Source organism: Orbicella franksi, chromosome 10 (genome assembly GCF_964199315.1).
Source record: "Orbicella franksi chromosome 10, jaOrbFran1.1, whole genome shotgun sequence".
NCBI lineage: Eukaryota > Metazoa > Cnidaria > Anthozoa > Scleractinia > Merulinidae > Orbicella > Orbicella franksi.
The window spans coordinates 7,628,342-7,650,372 of record NC_138154.1 but is presented as its reverse complement, the minus strand read 5'-3'; the positions used below and the strand labels follow the sequence as shown (position 1 = coordinate 7,650,372).

Sequence of the window (22,031 nt, the reverse complement as noted above, 5' to 3'; positions counted from 1 at the left end):
TACCCGCAAGGGACAGCGAAACACCACCAACATCACAACCACGAATGCAATTACGGCCAAGAAAAGCTGCAAAACTAAATTAACTTGCAAACTTCAATGGGAAGGGATAAGCGAACGAAAGGAAAAATGGTAATAATTGGTTTCTGAATATTCAAAATTGTTGCTTTACTCAATTCCCCTGAGCTGTCAACAGCTTAACTATTACAGAGGTCCAGTCAAGTTGAATTTCGCTGGCTTCAGGAGCATGAGAGGAAATATATGTACCCTTATTTACGCAGTCATATACATTTAGAGTTCCTCGTTGTGTTACTGTTTGGTTTATCTTTCCTAATTTATACATGTATATAGGGTTTTTCTGTGCTACGGGTATGGTCAATTTATTTGCTGTATTCACCCATGCAGGCATGTGGCATAAGACCCATATTACACCAACCCTGAATCAAAAGTTTTTATATTTACAACTAGGAAACTAGAGCGGTTTTCAGTTGAGTGTCGAAAGTAATTAGCCAATTACTTTTGTTTTGGTTTTGGTTTTACTACAGTTTGAGATTAACTGAGAAGTCTAATTGGTAAGTAATTGGTTTTGGTTTTGGTTTTGGTTTTACGACACTCAATTGAAAACCGCTCTAATTTTAACGTTGCTGTTTACAAGAAAATTTAAATTTTGAATACAAAAGGGATTCCCAAATTACAAGTTGGCTGCTTAGGGGATTAGCAATCATTTTCAAATGCTAGAGAAGGCCACTTACAAGAAAGGCTGCAAGAAGAGCTTTGACTGTATTAGGAAATATATGTAATAGCAAAACACGGCAAATGTTCAGATGTAAAACCAGAGATTGAAACTTTATTGCATATGTGCTGGAACAACAGCATTAACCCTATAATATCGATATACTGATCTTGGTATTCATTTTATAACTTTACACTGAATTATGTACATTTGATTGTTAAAAAAAAATACACCACTTGAATTTTGTCTAAAATAGAATAAATTTCTTGTATGATCCCTCAAAACATTGACATGTGATGGTCATAAATTATACTCATATATTATACAATTATAGCTTCTTATTAATTTTCATCAAGATCTCAACTGCCTAGTGGTAAAGTATTTGTAAGAAAATGTTATGTTGGATAAAAGTTATCAGGATTTTATTTAATTCAAAAGCATCCAACCTCAATAATTAAAAGTTTTTCAATTAATGTGATTTAGGTTTCTCTACAGGAATACATATCATTTGTAGAAGAAATAAGAGTTAAAGGTGGCTCAAAACAGTTTCCAGCACTTTTGAAGACTTAAATTTTGATGGGTCATTATAACCGTTTTTTATCAATTGATGCTACAATCGTGGTAACAAAAAACTGCCTCATCATTGGTAAAAACGTAATTATTTTTGTGACAACAGATTACTATTGCAAATGTATAACCTGCTAAAAGCAACCTTAATTTTAGCTTTAAGGGCATATAATTCAAAAACTGCGTGGTGAAATATTTTTATATTGTCAAATTTTGAATAGCAGGATAAGATGCAGCTTTTGTAAAAGTTTTAAAAAATACTGTACATAGGGTTTTAGGCAACCTTGGTAACCTATTGTTACATGAAAATGATTGTAACATGTTCACCAATGAATGGGCAGTTTTGTGTTACTGTGATTGTAGCATCAGTTGATAAAGAGTGGTTAAAATGATCCATCACAAAGTGCTGGAAGCTGTTTTGAGCCACCTTAAATTAGTAATAGTTGTCCTGGGTAATTAATCATGGAATCTTTCTGTTGCTATTTCTTAAGGCACTAATAAAACATGAGAACTGTACATTATGACAAGAACATACTTAAAACAGCTTTGACTGTTACATTCCATTATTGCCACAAAAGTGTTCTGAGACTCCAACAGCCTGAATTACTTTTCCGATATGTCCTCTGTTCACTTACTCCTAAACAAGTTTTCTGAATCAAATGGCCACTAATGTCATCCAGAGATACATCACTGTCAAAGACCAAACAGTTGATTTCATTGGTTGAAATATCAAAACATTTGAGTTAATAATGTCAACAAGCTATGTCCTAAAAAGGAAAATGACTTTCTTCATTTCCTGCCTACAAAACGTATTAAATTTATCTATCATTGAAATTTCTTGCTAGTTCTTCAGTTTGAGATATCTATTTCTTCGCAGTTCAACCAAATGGTGTTGGACAAAAAGGAATATAACCTTAATTAGTACAATCCAGTGACAGACTGTAAGGCAAACTTATAATCCAATTGGCATTGCAAGGCAGGTTGAATTTTTGATAGAGTGCCCCCAAGGCACATGCACTCAGGTAAAATTACAGAAATCAAAACCAAAACAATAAATAATGAACACTTTCAATGAACATTTAGTTGTGAATGAATGGTCTCTGGATTATACTAATTTATTATCTAAGAGGTTTAAACATCCAGAGTTGGTGGTCCAATGCTGGGGTCCCATCATGCTGTTCTTTGATTAGTTCGGCCCCAGCATCTTGAGTGTACAACTCAAAACTATTGGACTTCCTGATCAAATACAAAATAAGTTAAGAAATAATTTAGAATGAAAATTAGCAATGTAAAACGTGAATGACATTCCGATGACTCCATGTCATCATTATCAAGTTCAAAATACTTACAACATTTAAAGTGTTAAAGAAATGATGCACAAAATTTGACTGCTTGATCTAACAGATGCTGTTCATTAGGAACATAAAACCAAAACTTAACACACAGTCAGATTCAGGTCATGCCAAACTCTTGACATTACAATTGAATACTTTAACACCCATTTAATTCCCCAACTATTATCACACCATTTTTACTATTTATATTTACTCAATTCCATCATGTGTTTCGAACTTGATAATGATGACATGGAGTCATGGTAATGTCGTTCACTTTTTACATTGCTAACTCTCATTCTAAAGTGCTTTAAAGAGCCTTTATAAATTATTAACAAGTTTTCACATTTTCAACAAAAACGTGACAAGAATAATTCCCCTTTTAAAACAATTTATGGATTGAGAATGAACACAAAGATATCAAGAGTGCTTCAACCCCCAGTTGGTGGCAAAACTGTCTTGAGTTTGCAAGTTTGTTTTTTTTTGTAGTTATTGCCAATCCTACAAGCAACATTATTTTGCTCTTCTTTAGAAAAGATCAGAAGATGGTCACACAGGGGTTCTCTAGCACAGTTCACAAACGGATAATTAAAAGTAGAGAATTGTGGATAAAATACTTTCCTTTTTCCAGGTCATACAAATCCTTCGGGTCATGAATCACAAAGAAAAATTTCTTAAAATTTGCATTTCACAGAAACTAAAATCAGCTGCTACATCACACATCACAGGAATACCCCTGTACTATACACATGTAAGAACAAAGTACTTTGCTGATGTCTGTCTCATTGTACTAGTACTACCCTGATCAAGTTAAAACAGAAAATCACAGTTACGAAGAAGGTTTGGATACCCAGTCTTAATTAGCATAGATTTTGATGATTTCACTGTCTATCATGTTTGATATATTACTGTCTCACATACCGTCTGCCAGCCCTTTTGATGGTGCTATCATCAGCTCCACAGCGGGCAGCCCATTGGGCTGCTGATCTTCTTATGCTATGAGTAGTAAAATCCTTTTCAAAAAGTGTCTTGGACATCTAAAGGAGAATTAGGAAAGCCATCAATAATACAAAATAAACTACGGAAACAGTACAGCTCTTATGATCAAAGAAAGATGGCACATTTTACATCATTGAACAACTTTTTGTAAAAATGATTCACAACTATAAATGGCAAACCAATTATCAGGTACGTAAACACAATGGATAATGATTTTTGTATGGGTGGGCATCAAGTGCCAAATTAAACAACTCAACAGCGAGTTGAGTACCATGGATTTCACTCTAGACACTATGATATTCAATCAATACAAAAACCTGGTCACAGTAAATAATATACCTGGAGAAAGGTTTTCCTGTAGGTTGTGACACCACGAGCTGAGTTCCCATGAACTGCATGGTTGTTTTTAGCTACCCTTGGAAAAAATGAAACCTTTCCTAATACCTGCTTGAGACCCAAAAAAAAATCAAGAGCTATTAATTAAATAGATGCCAAGATATGCTGCTCAAAATATCTTCAGAACGTAGAGAGAAAAGAGCTCATTTACCACAGTTAAAGGAACTCTAGTTCCACTTTTAATACTGCGAATAAGGTTAAACTTAACAAATAATCCACCAACCTGTTATCAACAACCACACAAGAAGAGCGGTTACGGGACATAACTCAGGGTTCAATGGGTTAGCTCAAAGAGTGAGTGTCACCCCTGAAATGAAAAGATTGCAAAATATTCTCAGTTGAATTAATGACTGCTAAAGATGGTACCATTAAAAGATTGTAGTCTGTTTTGAGAAGTCTAAATTTTAAAAGTGTAAGCATGGGAAGTTGAAAAGAAGTTAGGGAGTACATTTTTTTGGAATAGGTTATAGTTGTAAATCAACTTGGCAATAAATGGTGGTCCTGCGCCTTTTTTTATTACAATTCAGGATTGATTAATGTTCTAAAATATAGTTAATATGGCTCACATATTTTGCCTTTGGAGAGTAAGGAAAAAAACACATACATGTACATGTATTCACCATAATATATTCCATGTTCACCATGTTGCAATAACTAAATTTTTGAAGTATAAACCCAATAAATAATCCACCTTTTGCTTTTCGGTCTGCTTTTGACCATGGTAGTTTTATGTCAATTCTCTTTGGCAATTCACCAGAATCAGCTGCAAAATGAAAAGAACCAATTATAACAATGTTGGAAACTTGAAATTACAATCCTGTCAAGGAGCACTTCTAACTGAAATACTCTCAAGCTAAAAATCTATGTCATAAACTCACAGTTTTGCTGCTAAATGCTTTCTCTGGCAGATTAAAAAATGATACAAATGGCCATTGCACATTGCAGAAAAGATTACTTTCAACATTGAGCCTTCTGTAATACCTGCAAAGTTGGCTGGCAATTTCAAATGCCTCACTTTTAATCTGAGTGGTTCCTCCCCTCTTAGGAACAAGGCGAAAGAAAACAATGTTATGGTCCAGAGCCACATGCCACGCATACCCTGAAAAAGCAAGCAGAGTTTACATACCAGTAAATCAGAAATGTATTAATATGATGTAAACTCTAATACTGGTACCCTATATTCTATACTGATTTGCATAACATACATATAGTAAACATACAAAAACTTCCTGATCAGTTTTCCTAACAACGGGGTTGTTTGAAAATTTAAAGTAGACCATTGTTTGTTTGTTTGTTTATTTTTTTTTTAAGGTACCCTGCTGGATATCAAAAGAAATAAATTATGCACAAAGGATGAGCAGCTGGAGCAGCTAGTAGCTATAAGTACTATTGATATTGTCAGTGGCATTTAACATAATCAAATGTACAATGTTTAAGAAATAGAAAACATGTACCATGTTTCTATCGAGTTATAGAAACACGAGTGGAAGTTTGGGAGAACAAGAAATGCTGTGGGAACACGAGCCGCAGGCGAGTGTTTCCTCAGCTTTTTCGAGTCCTCCCAAACTTTCACGAGTGTTTCTATAACTCGGTATAAACATGGAGAACGTTGTCTATTTCTTTTAGAAAACACCGTGACGAAAAAAATGGAGAACAGCTTGTTAACTTTGATTATCAAAGTGTAAATGCTCTTTGCTCGCGCCATCCATACGTCAACAGCTCGTGCTAATTCTGTTTCCATCGAGTTATAGAAACATGATTTTTAACCAATTAGCGCACGTGTTTTCTTAAGACTGTTTTCTAAATTCATAATTAGTCTATAATTATCCTACCTCTATCGTTTTTAAGCAGCATGTGCGCATGCGCAACAGCTTCTGTAGTGAAAATGGGGGTGCCCTTTTGGGCTCATATGGCATCCGACCTTGGTGTGTATCAGCCTTTGTTGGCCTAGCTGACCTTTTCACTAGTTGCTTTATGGTCTGTTTGACATCTATATATATCAAGACACAACAAAAATTTTATGCTCCTTACAATTCAATTTTAAAAGTATTTATTTTATAAGTACTACGCTGTTGAAGTAGCTTGTGAAAAAGGATAATCCGAAGTGTTATTAAAGTGATGTATTAAGATAATTAGTAAGATAATTATTATTCAATGCATATTCCTCTCTCTTTTACTGGGAAATGGCCATGAGACCATAAAATGATCTGCAAAAACCAAAATGCTTACAAATAATGGTCTGTTTACGCCCATTACCATCTGACAGTGATTTGGTACATATAATATTCTGCTCAAGTGTACATGTGTCCTGTCCTGTGAAAAATGGCCACTAACTGTGGTTCCAGAGTTTTCAGAAAACTATTTGAAAATAACACTAGTACGATGAAAAATACAAGATCATTTAGAACATTAGAATGACAAAACATTATGTTACCAGGGCACTCCATTGGATTTCCCTTTAGGATGATCGTCTGGATCCCATTTACAACTTCCACTTTTTGGCTGTAGGGACCAGTGTGACCAAAGGCATTAAACCAGTACTTAAATGCAGCAGCATGACCTCTTATCGCTGGAGGCTTACAGCGACGGCAACGTAAGGTGCCCAACTTCTTCCCCCTAGTTTCACTCATCATTTCTGAAAGAAAAGTGGAGAGTCAAAAATAGCAAGGCATCTCTGATGTGCATAACATAGTATCGTGTAACACCCCGTGTGCACTGGTTCTACCTAATTCCTACTGAGACATCATGGTACAAATCTCTATTTAGACATGGTCATGCGTGAACAACTTGACATGTGTAGTTTCATTTCGGCAGCAAAATTTCTGCCAACTTAAGCTGAGTTCCTTTTGCTACAGTTTTGGCAATGTGAACATCATTCTGAACAATCAAAACCCTACTACAGGCCTTTGACTTTCGTCAAGCCAAGATGTTGACTATTTTTAATTTGTGTGCCTACATTCTCATTGATTAAAAGAAGCAAATTCTCCATCGACAGGAGCCAGATGAAGCATTTTTTATTTGACTGTTGCTCTACAGATTTTGGCATGTTTTAACCAGGCAATAGGAATCGATCCTTCATTTCCCTTTGCTATGAAATATGAGAATGAATTAATGAAAGACTGGCACAAGAAAGGAAAGATAATGCAGAGACATTCATTCCAGGGTGTAATCAATGTCCCAGCTTTTCAACTTTGGTAACCAAAACCACACTCTCTTGACCAGGGAAGCCGCAATCATTCTGTGTTTTTGAACCTGTTTAAAACTGAAACCACCGGCACTCTTTCTTTCAGGCAAATTCAAACACAAGGTCTACAGGTTACCTCACTCAAGGATTACTCAAGGATTCCACTGCACCACTCACTTCAGAGGAGAAATTCTTTATTTCACACTAGACAGCTTGCTTTGCTTGTAGCATTATATTCGTGGGAGCCTGTTTGCAGGCTAGGGTTAGTGTAGCTAAAATGCTTGTTTTGGGTGTTTACAAAAAATGCTTTTAAGAGGTGATCTTTTCTTCAAAATCCTTGGAGTTGCATAAGCAATAAGCCTTTACAGTCAGGAGTTGACCGAATGACATAGATGTATAGATGTCAGATATATACGTGAGGCCTGGTTCATACGTCGCATTTCTGTCGTGTCAAATTAAAGTCAATTATGTGCGGCAGAAATGCGACTCTCGATTCATACATACATACATACATTCTTTATTCAAGATGCAAAGTTACAAAAGTATACATATAAAAACCAAAGATAAAAAAGAAAAGGCATCTCGAAAAGGAAGTTCTGAGGTAAAATAATATGAGAAATACAGAAAATATATAAAAACAAAGATCCTTCATTAAACATTCAGATACAATTCATACGTCGCACTTGTCTCAAACTTAATTCAGAATTTATACAGCAGGGTTTGTCAGTCAGCGGGAAATGTTTTAAACATAGAGTATTCGACAAAGTAGTTAAATTTTGTGAAAATTATCCACAAATGGAACAAGGAGGAAAGCTGACAATGCAGCAGTTTGTTTTGCAATAACTACAGGTTGCATTAGGACGAGAATGGCCAAGTTTCCTCTTTCTCTTTGGCGGGACCAAATTTATGCATGCTCTATACATTAAGATTATGTATGAATTAGATTCGACATGGCGGAAATTGGATGTTTGAATTGGTGACGCATTTCAGTCGGATAATGCGACAAGACCAGTTGAACGTGCGGCAGAAATGCAGCAGTCAATTCAGACGTCGAATTTCTGTCGAATTTAGTTTGTTGAATTTAATTGGACACGTTAGAAATGCGATGTATGAAATGGCCTGACACAACATTTCACCAATTTTCAAAAACAAGAAACCAACAATCGTTCAATCCTAAAAAAACTTATCAATAACGCCTCTTCTTTTGTACAATGACAACAATATGAGCGGAAAAAATACTCATTACCTCTGACTCAAGTTCAATAACCCGCATGCATCGATAATTTCTTCTTCGTCAGACGACGAGACATGTTCAAAATCATTGTCTAACATTTCAGAGTACATCTTTAACAGAAGTGGAATTCTCTTTTGTTTGAAGCCAGTGAAACAAAAATATTGGGTTTAATCGATCGCATCAAAACAATATGGCGGATGGTGAACGATTATTACCTCAGTACCAGTTTTCCCCCTCTCTCTGGCGCATGGAGACCTCAACCTTCACTGGTCACACGTCATCGGGTGAAGATTTTGTATGTGCGACTTGGCCTTAACTTCGAAGAAATAACAGATCCTAACCATAACCCTAACAGGTGCGGATCCCCATGTTCATAAATTTTTCGGGCAAAGAGCGCTTATGATTACAACAAAAGTAGTCGGGAGAAAACATTCTAAATGGTAGTCCAGGTCAGAATTGTAGGCTACTTTCTCTCCTCGATATAAGGAACCATTCATTCTGTTTTGGAAAGTCATATAATTATCGTTTAAACGTGTATCGTGGAAATCCACAAGATTATTATTATTTCCATCAGCAAAGCAATGACAAAAGAGCCCAAAAAATGTTCGTACGCGGAATAATCAACCGTTTGTTTTATAAGTTTCTGATTTTACCAGGCTGTCGATCGAGGTTATAGAGTATACGAGGTTTCAGTATTTTTGGCTTGATAACAGTTTCATTAGACGTGAACAAGACTCACGCTTTCGGGCATTGTGTAATTTTTTTCGGGCAATAGGATCACCACCCGCCCCCCACCTCCCAAGTCGGAAGGTTCCCCTTCGCCTATGAAGAAAAGATCTAGAAACACCGGAAAACACTTACGCATATAGGTCTGTATTGTGGCGGCTAGAAAGGGTCGTTTGTCAGGCCCAAAAAGTACTGCACCATCCCCGTTGGCCATGGCGAAATTTTCCAGGGCAATGAGCCGCAGCTCATATGTCCTTGCCGTCTTTTCGTCTAGTGCTTGACACTGGTTTTCTGCAGCGAGTCTTGCACCCGCGGCAAGATTTGGGGAAATAAGCGAACTTATGTCGACCTTGCTACCACAACTTTCAATGTACCAGATGACATTGGGACTTCGACCCTTATAATTTGCCTTTTTCGAAGAAGCCATGATCTTTTTAACGTGTATGTGACCAGAACAGGAAGGAAACTTGACGACAATAGACTCGGTCGGTACAAATGAAATTTGAGGACAAGAGCCATGTCTGTCATCGCAGAAAATTGAGTGGTCTTGGATTGGTTCATCTTGTAGGATTCCTACCAGCCCCCTGTGGTATTTTGCTACGCAATACTACGAATTAGTAATCTCATTACATTCGCGAAGGATGGTCGGTCGATCGTTCCATGTACCTGCTTCTTGTTGCTTGCTCACTTGTTCGCTCATCCAAGACGTTTTCCAAATGATGGTCACGACGATCGGAGTGACCCATTTTTTATACGTGATCGGCCGTGCAGGGCGGCTCGGGCCACTTGGACGTCATTGATACGTCGTGACACTGGTGACAAAATTCACTTTTTAATGAAACGTCATGTTGAGGTCACAGCCATGATGACATAATCGTCAACGTCATAACTGTGACGTCAATGACCCCCCCCATTACGTCATCGTGTCTGAGTCCCACTCAGGCGAGGGTGGTGGAAAAAATGGGGGTGTGGAGGACAAGCCAAGGGGTGCCATGGGACCTGAGTTGTTTGCTAAAACCGGCTCAGAGTTTGCAACACGCAACTGTTGACATGCATCGCGTTGTGCCATCTCGCTCCCTTTCCCATTCCATCCTTCCATTTCCCATGAACGTTGGCCAGTGTCAATTGAGATAAATTCAAGGAGTCTTGACATAACATTACATACACATTTTATTTGCTTGTCTAAACCTACATTTGCCTTTATGTACTTTTTATACATTTTCATTTCGTTGTCTGGATATTACACTATGGATGCTTGTCTCAGCTAACATTCGTGTTTTGCTTTTGCTGTTCACACAACAACAAAAAAAGAATCACTTTTGACGTTTCTTTGTTCGCGAACAAAAAAGCTACGAATATAATAAATACTGCAACTAAACACGTTTAAACACGAGTACATGAATAGATAATGTAAAGACTGTTCTTAAACTAAATAGTATACGGTCCATTAATGCGTTGTGGATCCCACCTAATCTCTCTGGAAAGTCGTGGAGCCCCGTATGCAACAGAGTGAAAGTTGAAAAATTGGCCTGTGTATTTCCAGTTGGACACAGTCGAGAGGTTTTCGGTTTGGTCAGTAGAGCTTAAATATCGTGACACCTTTATTTCTACAAGAATTTCTTTGATCGTGTGGAGGCTAAACGATTGACGTGTGACCTCATCATAGCGTTGGCAATATTTGGGCAACGAACCCCAGCCAGGCACCAACTTGCGCAAGGCTGAAACAATACGCAATCGACATTCGGCTCCGGTAGTGGGCCCATCCTGCCACTCGAATGTTCTCCCGTTCTTTCTGCCATTATTGTATCCGACAGTTACGAACAGCTGTGTCACCTCTAAGTTGTTGTCTGAATCACACCATAGTGTTTCAAACAATAGGTGGCACATCTGCAGCCAGCGGTCCAGGGCCTTGTTCGCCTCTTCTTTGGTCCACTGCTGCACACTTGATTCACTTCCAGCAACATCACCTGCAGCATGTCAGTGTCCAAGGGAACAATGTTCACTGACGTCCCATGGCAAATGAAACAATTTGGAATACCGATAATATAATATATATATAATATAAATATGTATAATTAACATATAGAATACACATATAATATTTATATACATACACATTCGTGCTAAACTTTCAGGACTGCACCAAGAGGCCCAGAAGGCAAAACGGTACTATATGTAGTTCTGTTGTTGTTTGGCATACAAGACTTTACTTTCATGTTCAAATCGAACCCTCCCTTCCTCCCTCACTCCCTCTCTAGGGATGAGACTGCATACTGGCACGCGTGGCTTAATTTCCGTCTTAGACTGTTTTTTTTTGGCACCGCACTGTCTGCAGAGCAATGGTTTAACAGAGAACAGAGAACAAAGAGAGCACAAAGTCCAAGACGTTACATGACACAAGACCTTTATTTTTTTTTACACCGTCACTGACCCCAAGTTTACATCTATTTATCTTCGCTGCATCTAACCTAAAAAAACATATCTTACAAAACGTTTCAAAATAATCAGAGTTCAAATTGCATCACAAAAACGATTTCACATGGTTCATTCCCTTAATCGCCTTGTCTCTGGTGTGTCCGAGAAACACGAAACTCCAAACGCCAGTCTCTACGTCCTCGTACTCGCGTTGGATGCCTCGACAGTTCCTTACTACTCGCCCCAGGCCTCACATCTTTTTCAGATCCTCCTCCACCTCTATCGTGTGTCCCTTGTGTGTTTTGGTTTTCATCAGGTGAGTGGTCCTCTGCAACAGCGTCTTTCCTGCTTACAACAGTAGCAATTGCTCATGGCAATTCTAGACCTAGAGTGGGTAAATAAAAAAAAGACAAAAAAATATATGAATAATGTCCATTACATTCGCGATGGTCGGTCGATCGTTCCATGTACCTGCTTCTTGTTGCTTGCTCACTTGTTCGCTCATCCAAGACGTTTTCCAAATGATGGTCACGACGATCGGAGTGACCCATTTTTTATACGTGATCGGCCGTGCAGGGCGGCATCGGGCCACTTGGACTTCATTGATACATCGCGACACTGGTGACAAAATTCACTTTTTAATGAAACGTCGTGTTGACGTCACAGCCATGATGACATAATCATCAACATCATAACTGTGACGTCAATGACCCCACCCCATTACGTCATCGTGTCTGAGTCCCACTCAGGCAGGGGTGGTGGAAAAAAACAGGGGTGTGGAGGACAAGCCAAAGGGTGCCGTGGGACCTGAGTTGTTTGCTAAAACCGGCTCAGCGTTTGCAACACACAACCATTGACGGGCATCGCGTTTTGCCATCTCGCTCCCTTTCCCATTCCATCCTTCCATTTCCCATGAAGGTTGGCCATAGTGTCGATTGAGATAAATTCAAGGAGTCTTGACATAACATTACATACACATTTTATTTGCTTGTCTAAACCTACGTTTACCGTTATGTACTTTTTATACATTTTCATTTTGTTGTCTGGATATTACACCAGGGATGCTTGTCTCGGCTAACATTCGTGTTTTGCTTTCGCTGTTCACACAACAACAACAAAAAAGAATCACTTTTGACGTTTCTTTGTTCATGAACAAAAAAGCCACGAATATAATAAATACTGCAACTAAACACGTTTAGACATGAGTACATGAATAGATAAAGACTGTTCTTAAACTAAATAGTATATGGTCCATTTACACGTTGTGGATCCCACCTAATCTCTATGGGAAGTCGTGGAGCCCCGTACGCAAGGGAGTGAAAGTTGAAAAATCAGCCCGTGTATTTCCAGTTGGACACAGTCGACAGGTTTTCGGTTTGGTCAGTAGAGCTTAAATATCGTGACACCTTTATTTCTACAAGAATTTCTTTGATTGCGTGGAGGCTAAACGATTGACATGTGACCTCATCATAGCGTTGGTAATATTCGGGCAACGAACCCCAGCCAGGCACCAACTTGCACAAGGCTGAAACGATACGCAATCGACATTCGGTTCCAGTAGTGGGCCCGTCCTGCATAGATCATCACATCATGATTAAGGACAATCTGACAACCCCTGAAGTGCTGATCAATGACCAGCTCTTGGGAAGCTTTTCTCAGATGGTTATTGCCTAGGGTTTCTAGGCATAAAGAGGACAAATATTCCTTTTTAGACTCATCCTTAGACTTGAGTTGCAGGACTATCACAGGAATTCTAGAGTAAAATCTATTTAGATGTTGGATTATTTTCTCCTTAAGTACATCCACTGCTTTTGGGTCGATTTCTCTGATCAGCAATTGCTTTTTTTCTGGGGTAACTAGTTGGCTGACTGGTACAGAAAAGGTTCCTGAATGAACTGCTAAAAATTTATATTGAAATAATGCCTTGAATTAAGCGACATCATGCACGTAAATATGGCATGAAATGTAATTTCATATCTAATATGCACTGTAATAACAAAACTTGTAACAATACAAAATCCGATTGCAAGTTAGTTGATTTTAAACTAGAAAGTGTGAATTCCTTCATTCAAATTGTTAAATTCTCACTAGGCCCCTACTTTAGTGATGGTCCTTAATTAAGGTTAGGGCTTTGAATTTAGACTATCAGTCGTTCATCTTCGCTGTATTTACCTCACTACTAGCATTTGTCAAGGTGAGAACTACTCTAAATCTTCTGATGACTTGCGCAACAAGTGCCGGAAACCAACACTGTCCAATCAAGAGGGAAAGTCAGTGTACTCAAAACATCAAAGGGAATGCCTAACATAACACTACAGAGATTTACCCCGCCATTATCTGTCTCATTCTTTAAAATAAATATTATGATTTTTATGATGAGAACTCTTTAATAGCCATTACAAAGTATTTGACATTCTGTTCTTTGTGAAATTTTACAAAACTGCTGCATTCTTGGTGTTTCATGGTTGAGCTGACATGAGTGAAAAAAAAGATAACAAAACGAACTTAGTGTAACATGCCCCAAACGCTACATATAACTAATTCACTTATGAACAAAATGCATTAAGTATCCAAAATAAACGAACCCTTATTGCAAAACAGTTTTTGAGATTTTATAAATATCAATCATTGGTCTTACCAACTTGGCATTATTTGAATCTCTGCTGAAGGAGTGAAAGGACATCTTTCCATGGAAGACTTTGAATAATTTCAGTAGCATCTGGCTCAGGCAACCCTCTTTTCCGAATTCTTCGTTGCTTAGATGTGCAAGGAGTATCGGTATTAGTATCGAAGGCAGCGTCATTTTTCATTTTCCATCATATTTGCCAATATCTGGCATTACTGGCTGTTGATAGGTCGTAGAGGCAGAGCCACTGTTTGGAGTGCCACTTGGCATTGTTAGGCTCATTTCTGAACTGGGAACTACATCGCAACTATGAGATGATGGTGATCAACTTGAATTTGATAGTGAGCCCTCTACTGACAAAGCTTTCCAGTTGTGACTGGAAGCTTGTCACAGTCGTGCAAATGGCAAACTCCCCAACAAATTTTGGTTTTGCAAAGTTGAAAATTTTAACCTCTTTACTGCCTTTTTCACATCTCACATTCAAAATATTTTAGCCTCTAGTAGACTCCTAGAATGCTGTAATGGGTCCCAATTCGAAGGCCACTGTATCTTTAAAACCAACAAAAGCTTTGTTCTAGTCATTTTTAGTTAAATGCCAAACCATTTCTTAATTTTAGAGTCTTTTGAAAGAGCTCACGTAAAACTGAGGTTAATAGAAAGCAAAATAAGTTTGATTGTGGAGTCACACGTAAAATTACTTGTGGTGTAAAATGAATGACATTTACCCCAATTGTATTACTTCCGATGCAACCAGAGCATAATCCTTTTTTCTCTGTTTGAGAACAGAGGATTATAGTTCGTAGTAACATCAATCACTTTGTGATGATGAGTAATTGAGGGATTGTTTTCGCATTATGTGTAATGGAGTTCTGCTGACGTAGCATTTCGGCATCAAGCCTATAAAAGGTACCCGGGGGAGGGGGTACTCCTAGGAAAATTTGGTGGGGGTGTGCAGCCCACTTCCCAAAACCCTTACCCTATTTACGACCAAAATCTGCAATATTCCCTACCCTATTTAATACCCAACCAATCTAGTTCAGACTGAAAAACCGTACCCTTTGGGCCACACATACCTATATAGCCCACATAAGGGAGTACCCTCCCTCTGGGAAAAGGTGTCCCTTTTGTGGGTTTCTCAGCTCTTGGATGATCAACTGTGCCACAAGGTGGCTATAGCAGATAATGTTGAAATTTTTGCCCCACAAATCAGTATGGGAGCAGGCTTGACATCTGCTATGTGTCAGTGCCAATATCTGTCTTCATTTGTTTAATTCTTGTGTGATCATTTTACCTTTTTCCCAAAATGCTGCCACAGCTTGTTCTGGACTCTGTGACTGATATTTGCCCATAGGACACAACACTGAGTTGACACACACAAAATAATGTCAGTCATTGCATTTTTTCTGGTTCCAAGGGTTTTATTGTTTTTCTGTCCTGAGTAAAAAATAACCCACCAAGAGAGCCACGAAGAAGAAAACAGAGAGTTTGGTTCTCACCTTTTATCACGGCTCAAATTAAATTTGATTGCAGACTGCTCGGATTTAATGGGAAAAGCCACATCTAGCAGTTAGTACTAAATACACTCTTTCTTTTCTGTAAGATCTTTTATATGAATATCTAGGTTGAAATTTGCGAAATTCTTAGAATATTTTAAGAATAAACCCAAGGCTCAGATTTTGAAAAGAATATAATTTTGTGAGTTGAAAATATGTAAGTACAATACATAATTATGTTCTTAACTTAAGTGTTTAAAATTCTTCCTTTCTCTAAACGACAAAACTGGAAAAAGCAATATAAACATCACTAGCCTATGTTTGATGAAAAAGTTATGTGCGTGATCAGCAGTGCCTGCAGGCTGGCTTTAAAATTACTTGAACACCATCCAGACACCAAATACATTCCTAAACTCAGCAGAAAAATAAGAGTATTTAGCCTCAATTGGGGAAACAATATTCTTCTATAAGAAATAATGTGTAGTCAAAAATTAAATACGTCTTAGCCTGGCTTATTCCTCTCTCCTTTATTTCGCTTGCCATTTTTTTGTGCTACACCCTAACTTTCTGAACAGCTGGAAGAGGCTTAAGATTACAACACAATGGAATTAGTGTCTTGCAAAAAGGCAAAACTTGGGGCTTTTTGTCCTGAAATGAAATACAAAACAGCCACTTGTCAATTCATGAAGAAGAAATTATTAAGTTAAAACAGTCATTATACCAATGAATACAAGAACAAAGACTTCTTAGAGGTGCTGTGCGTAAAGTGTGGTGGACTTGCACTTGGATTTCATAATATACCTCCGTTAAGCTTTTTGCGCAGAATTTAATGCTAAGAAAAGCTTGGAAATTACCGTCCTCTGCCAACATTCTCCCCGGCATCTTGTGGGCAGGAAGCAAGAAAGGTTATGACGGACAAGTACTCGCTGTCGCCAAGCAAAAAGAAGTGCAGTTGTAGCAAAGACATTGAAAATTTGACCTGTTCTACCAGCCAAATGTGGGAAGAGCTTTCTTTGATAGCAGAAGATGAAGAGTTTTTGCTGGTATCTAGCAATAATGAGGAGCTAAGCCCAAGTGAGCTTACGGACAAAAAGGACCCTGCAAAGCACAATGATGGACCCAGCTGTTCTTTTGTGACCACCAAATCCCTAAGTGATTATAATGCACACAGCTATGAAACCAATCTCCGTGCTATGAGTGAACAAACGGACCATCCAATGACAGTTGTACCGTGGAAAAGTGAAGAAACTAGCTCTAGTGATAGCAGTATCAGCTCCCAAACTAAAGTCAGGGACGCTAGAGGCCCTGGTCCATCTAACAAAGAAATCAAGGAGTCAAGGAAGAAAGACAAAGGTATGTACCAAGAAATGTTCAAGTCTTTGTGTCCTTTGAATGCCCATAGCAAATTTGTTCATAACTGATTTGATTTGCGTGTTAGACTTACATTTCAACCGTGACTATAATCTGTTGCATGTATCACCTGGTTAAAATCAATTTCTGCGATCTCATTCCAATTTCTTCCATAGATTATCCACAAGCAGGGCAACATGACAAAAACAGTCAACATAATTATGAAGAATCATACAAAAAAATTATATAACACTGATACCCTGGCCCTACTTTTTTGCATGATTAAAACACAAAATGGCAAAAATGATGAGCTAGCACATTGAGGGGTGGGGGGGGGGGGAGTCATTGGCATGGGGACAGTACTTCCCTGAATCCTCTTATGGCCTAAACTTTAAGATTGCTATTAGCATTTAAATCTGCAATGTTTTTATTCAGTGCATTTTGTAATGACATTGAAATAACAACTAAATCGTATTTTTTGCAGGTTACACATTTTTGATTGGCTAATATTTTTTCCAGGTCTTTACATCCTGGATTTGTAAATGTCATTATATTCAAATTTTTAAGTTCATTTTTCATGAATTAAATGAACTTGAGGTGATTTAATCGGCTACTGTGATTTTAGCCAAATCAGAGTTTCAAGAATAAGTGCAGTTTGCCAATTTATTCTCTTCTTTTAAAAATTAGATATGTTGAATATTTTGACATTTGAAGTCGGTTATGTCTGTTGTGTTTTTATTCCGACTTGGGCAAATGTTGTACTGAAAAGAAACTTGCAAAGTACATATATAGAACTATGAAAGCAGATTGATTGAGGAAATTGTAATGAATCACCATGTGAATGATGTGTTGAAAATCATGGAATAGAAAGTGATATCACGGGAACCCAGAATTTCCATTCAATTCTTTTACTTTTACGAGTGCTCAGTGGACTGACTCTAACCTTTTTACTATGGTTTTAGAGTTGGACTGCTGTTTGTTACAAATAGTATAGTGTTTTTCTTTAGTTTAACTGCTTGCTAATAAGTTGATCAGTTCATACACATCTTCCTTTAAGTAACCAGGTTTCTTCTGTCAAAAACCAGATCATTTCATAATAATCATGAAGAGCCCATAAAAAGGAATTGTTTCAGCTGTTCAATTTTGTCTGACTGTAGGGAGAGGACATCATGATTAATTAGAGCCTAGTGATGTTACCCGTCCAAACAATGCCTCTTCAGAATTAAAAGAAAAATATGGTGAAGGTGACGTCACGGAGATCTGCCCAAATTGTAGCAAAAAATTCCATTGTTATTCTAAGGGGATTTTTGAAAGCGAAAATGCCATGTTGCAATATTATTATGACGATAGCGTCTTCTGCAACAATTGTCAGCATGATTTTGATTTTGCTGAAGAAATAGAACTGCGTTAATGGTTTTGATCATTTAACACTGTCTGAATTTACATGGCAAATCATTTCTGACACACTACCGGAAACTGAACTGTTGGTGTCATTTTTAAATCTTCATGCCTCATTTCTTTGTCACAAACATTGTATCACACGCATGTACGTGTAGTAATGTTCATTTTGTACTGAACAAAGGGCTTTCAGTCACAGGGTATGATAGGATGAACCACCAGTGAAGTTATTTGACATCGGATTTGTTTTATCACGGAACATGTTGCGTGCAAGTGGGCAAAGAAAAATTCACCGGGTCATTCGAAGGTCATTCAGGTGTGGTAGCAGTGCTGTTTCAGATGTACATGTACCCTTTACGCTTTAAGCGAAGTTTGCTTTGTGGAGGTTTAACATTTTTTCTGTGAGGTTTCTCTTATGGTTTCTATAACCTGAATCATTGATTGAAATCTGCCAGGCTGTACCGAACTTAAACCAATTAGCTGCAATCATTAGCTTGAATGCAGGTGTCTCATTTTTTTGCTTCAAGTGATATGAGATTTCTGCATGCACACTCAGGTTCACATTTTTTGGTAATACCTTTAAATAACACATTTAAAAACACTGTGGTGGCGTGAGATTATTCAGCTTACCGTTAAGACTCATGTATAAGCTGCACCCCAACTTTCAAGCATGATTTTGGAAAAATGAGAACTCCAAAAAGCACTCCTGTAAAAAAAGTTGGTTGTTTGTTCACAGATGTTCACAACAAATTTGACAAAATCTAATGTTGGGTATTTGCAGCAACATTAATCAGTTAATCAACCCTGAAAATACCTTTTAAATGCTTCTCTTTAATCGATTTCCACAGGAAAAAAAAACAAAAATCCAGACCTGATAAAACTTGGTTTAAACTTGGAAATTTGCTGGGTTTCATGGAAAATCCCAGTTTGGAAAAATTGCAATTTATCGAGAGTTGGTTTACCAATTTTTATCCAGGCAAGTTTAATACCAATACCAACCCTGGTAAATTGAAATATCCAAAACTGGAAAAGCCGCTGAAATCACAAAAACCAGGTCTGGAGTATGGAAATCTCCAACTGAGGAGTATTCAGTACCAGAGCTGGATATTTAAAGTCTCCACGTCTGGTATATCCCATATCCAGTGTTGGATTAATGAGATCTCCATATTTGGTAAATTTCATTTCCAGTGTTGGATTGATAAGATTTCCATATTTGGTAAATTTAATTTCCAATGTTGGATTAATGAGATCTCCGTATTTGGTAAATTTAATTTCCAGTGTTGGATTAATGAGATCTCTGTATTTGGTAAATTTCATTTCCAGTGTTGGATTGATAAGATTTCCATATTTGGTAAATCTCATTTCCAGTGTTGGATTGTTAAGATCTCCATATTTGGTAAATTTCATTTCCAGTGTTGGATTAATGAGATCTCCACATCTGGTATATCCCATATCCAGCGTTGGATTAATGAGATCTCCATATTTGGTAAATTTCATTTCCAGTGTTGGATTGATAAGATCTCCGTATTTGGTAAATGTCATATCCAGTGATGTATTGATGAGATCTCTGTATTTGGCAAATGTCATATCCAGAATGGACTTAATGGAATTTCAATATTTGGTTAAGTGAATGTCCAAATTAGCAGCCAACTTTTGTTACATATATACATGTATTGTTAGCATTATGAATGAATAAAAACTATGAATATAGTGTACTACATTGTAAATCTGCTTTCTTTAATCTTTATAGATATTTTGGTTTTGGTGGAGGGGGATATAAATCAGAACACCAAATAAGACATAACAAACAAGTAAATTCCAAACATCTGTATTTCGTTCAAGTGTTACATGTACACCAATGCCAGTACAATTATAAACAAAAAATACTTTATCACTAATTGCCTTGTGCAATTGTTACATCCTCTTGTGTCACTTTTGAATAGTCAGAATGAGACAACACAACTTTTTCATCTTTTAAAAGTGTTGACGCTACAGCTTTCATGAATGTATTCTTATCTTTATTATGCAGTAAACTCGATCCCATTACCTTTGCTTGTTTCTTAAGATCATCCAGTCGAATCTCGCTGCTAGATGTCTTCTTGAACCAGACTAACAGGACCGCTGTAGTGGACAACAAGCTTAGACCTGAAACGGAACCACACAAAAAAACAGCCAAGTTTGTTTCTAAATGAGAGTTTGATAACCCCGTGGACAAACATGTTGTGAAAGTAGTGAAGGGCAACGAAACGGTTGGCCATTTACCTTGCGAGGTTTCCCGAGTAGCGTCGTATTTTCTTGCATTTTGTGGAGAAATTAGTGTTGAAGTGATCAATCGTAGACAACATTGTAAGCAACTGTGTGGAGGGATGGAGATTCCATGCCAGTCAGAGTTTACCTGCTCAAACAAATTGCAAATAAAACACTTGAAAGAACTACTGGCAGGCAAGATTCGAGTTTACAACCTGAAGATGCAAACAAACGGCTCCATTAGGAGACACCACTTCTACCGAAAGCAATAGTTGTGTCCTCGTGACTAGTTAACGAGAATTGCGAAAAATTCGTGACACTGGTCGACCAAAGATAGTGTGGCTTGAGTCAAAGAAATGTTTGGATGGCCAGTTTGGTTTCTTCGGTATGGTGGCCCAGCATTACTTGACTTTTTGCAGCGATAACTGAATGCCAATGTTGAATTTAATTATCATGTTTGATTTCATTTCAAATTCAATTTACAATGTGTACTGAATCTTCATTTCGTTTATAATTTCACTTCTGTTTTAAAGTTAAAATTGATTTTCAAAGCAAAAATCAATTACAAAGGCAAATGTGTTTTAAAATTTAATTTAAAAGGATAATAATTTGAAAAAAAAAATTTTAAGACTGCCGAAGTAACAAAAGAGAAAAAAATTGATTTTACCAAATGGACCAGCATTATCGTCCCACACAGAAAGGACTGGGACTGGGACTTGTTTTCCAAGGTGGCGAATGAATGCTGACCACTGTGGATTGCACTAATCATGGCCTCGAAGAGTGAATGGAAGGAGGACAATCAGTTCAAACAAGACTTAAAAACATATATTAGCCAAAATCTAAAGAGATCAGAGGTTCTTGATTTTATGCAGCGAGATTTTCCCCGATGTCATTGGAGTCTTGTTACCCTCGACAGACATCTTCGTCACTTTGGTATTCATTACATATATTACGACACTCCACTTGCAGCAGTGTCAGATGCAGTGCAGAAAGAATTAGAAGGACCAGACCGACTTCAAGGTTACAGAGCAATGAATCAGAAGCTTAGAACAGAGCACAATGTTCAGGTACCACATCATCTTGTTTACAACATGATTGCTGAATTGGATCCTGCAGGACTCCAGGCAAGAAGTCTTCAAGGATGAAAGAAAAAGCCCAAGGGTCAGTTTACATCCAAAGGACCTTTATGGGTAGCTTCCTTAGAAGGGCATGATAAACTGTATGTTATCAAAATTCCACCTTTCCTCTTGGTGTATATCACCGTATTGACATGTTTTCTCACAAAATCCTCTTCTTCTTTGTGTGCCAATCAAACTCAAATCCTTAAGTTGT

At 37.6% G+C, this 22,031-nt stretch overlaps 1 pseudogene across 1 annotated transcript; it reads right to left on the bottom strand.

Moving 5' to 3' along the window:
* Window positions 1-2,406: 2,406 nt before the first annotated feature.
* Window positions 2,407-9,146, bottom strand: LOC145501176 (uncharacterized; annotated as a pseudogene). Its single transcript, XR_014051204.1, has 8 exons — window positions 6,461-9,146; window positions 5,859-6,016; window positions 5,008-5,125; window positions 4,718-4,789; window positions 4,250-4,333; window positions 3,970-4,074; window positions 3,553-3,668; window positions 2,407-2,533 (listed from the first exon to the last, which is right to left on the bottom strand). The product of XR_014051204.1 is annotated as an uncharacterized LOC145501176 (transcript).
* Between the last annotated feature and the right edge of the window lie 12,885 nt (window positions 9,147-22,031).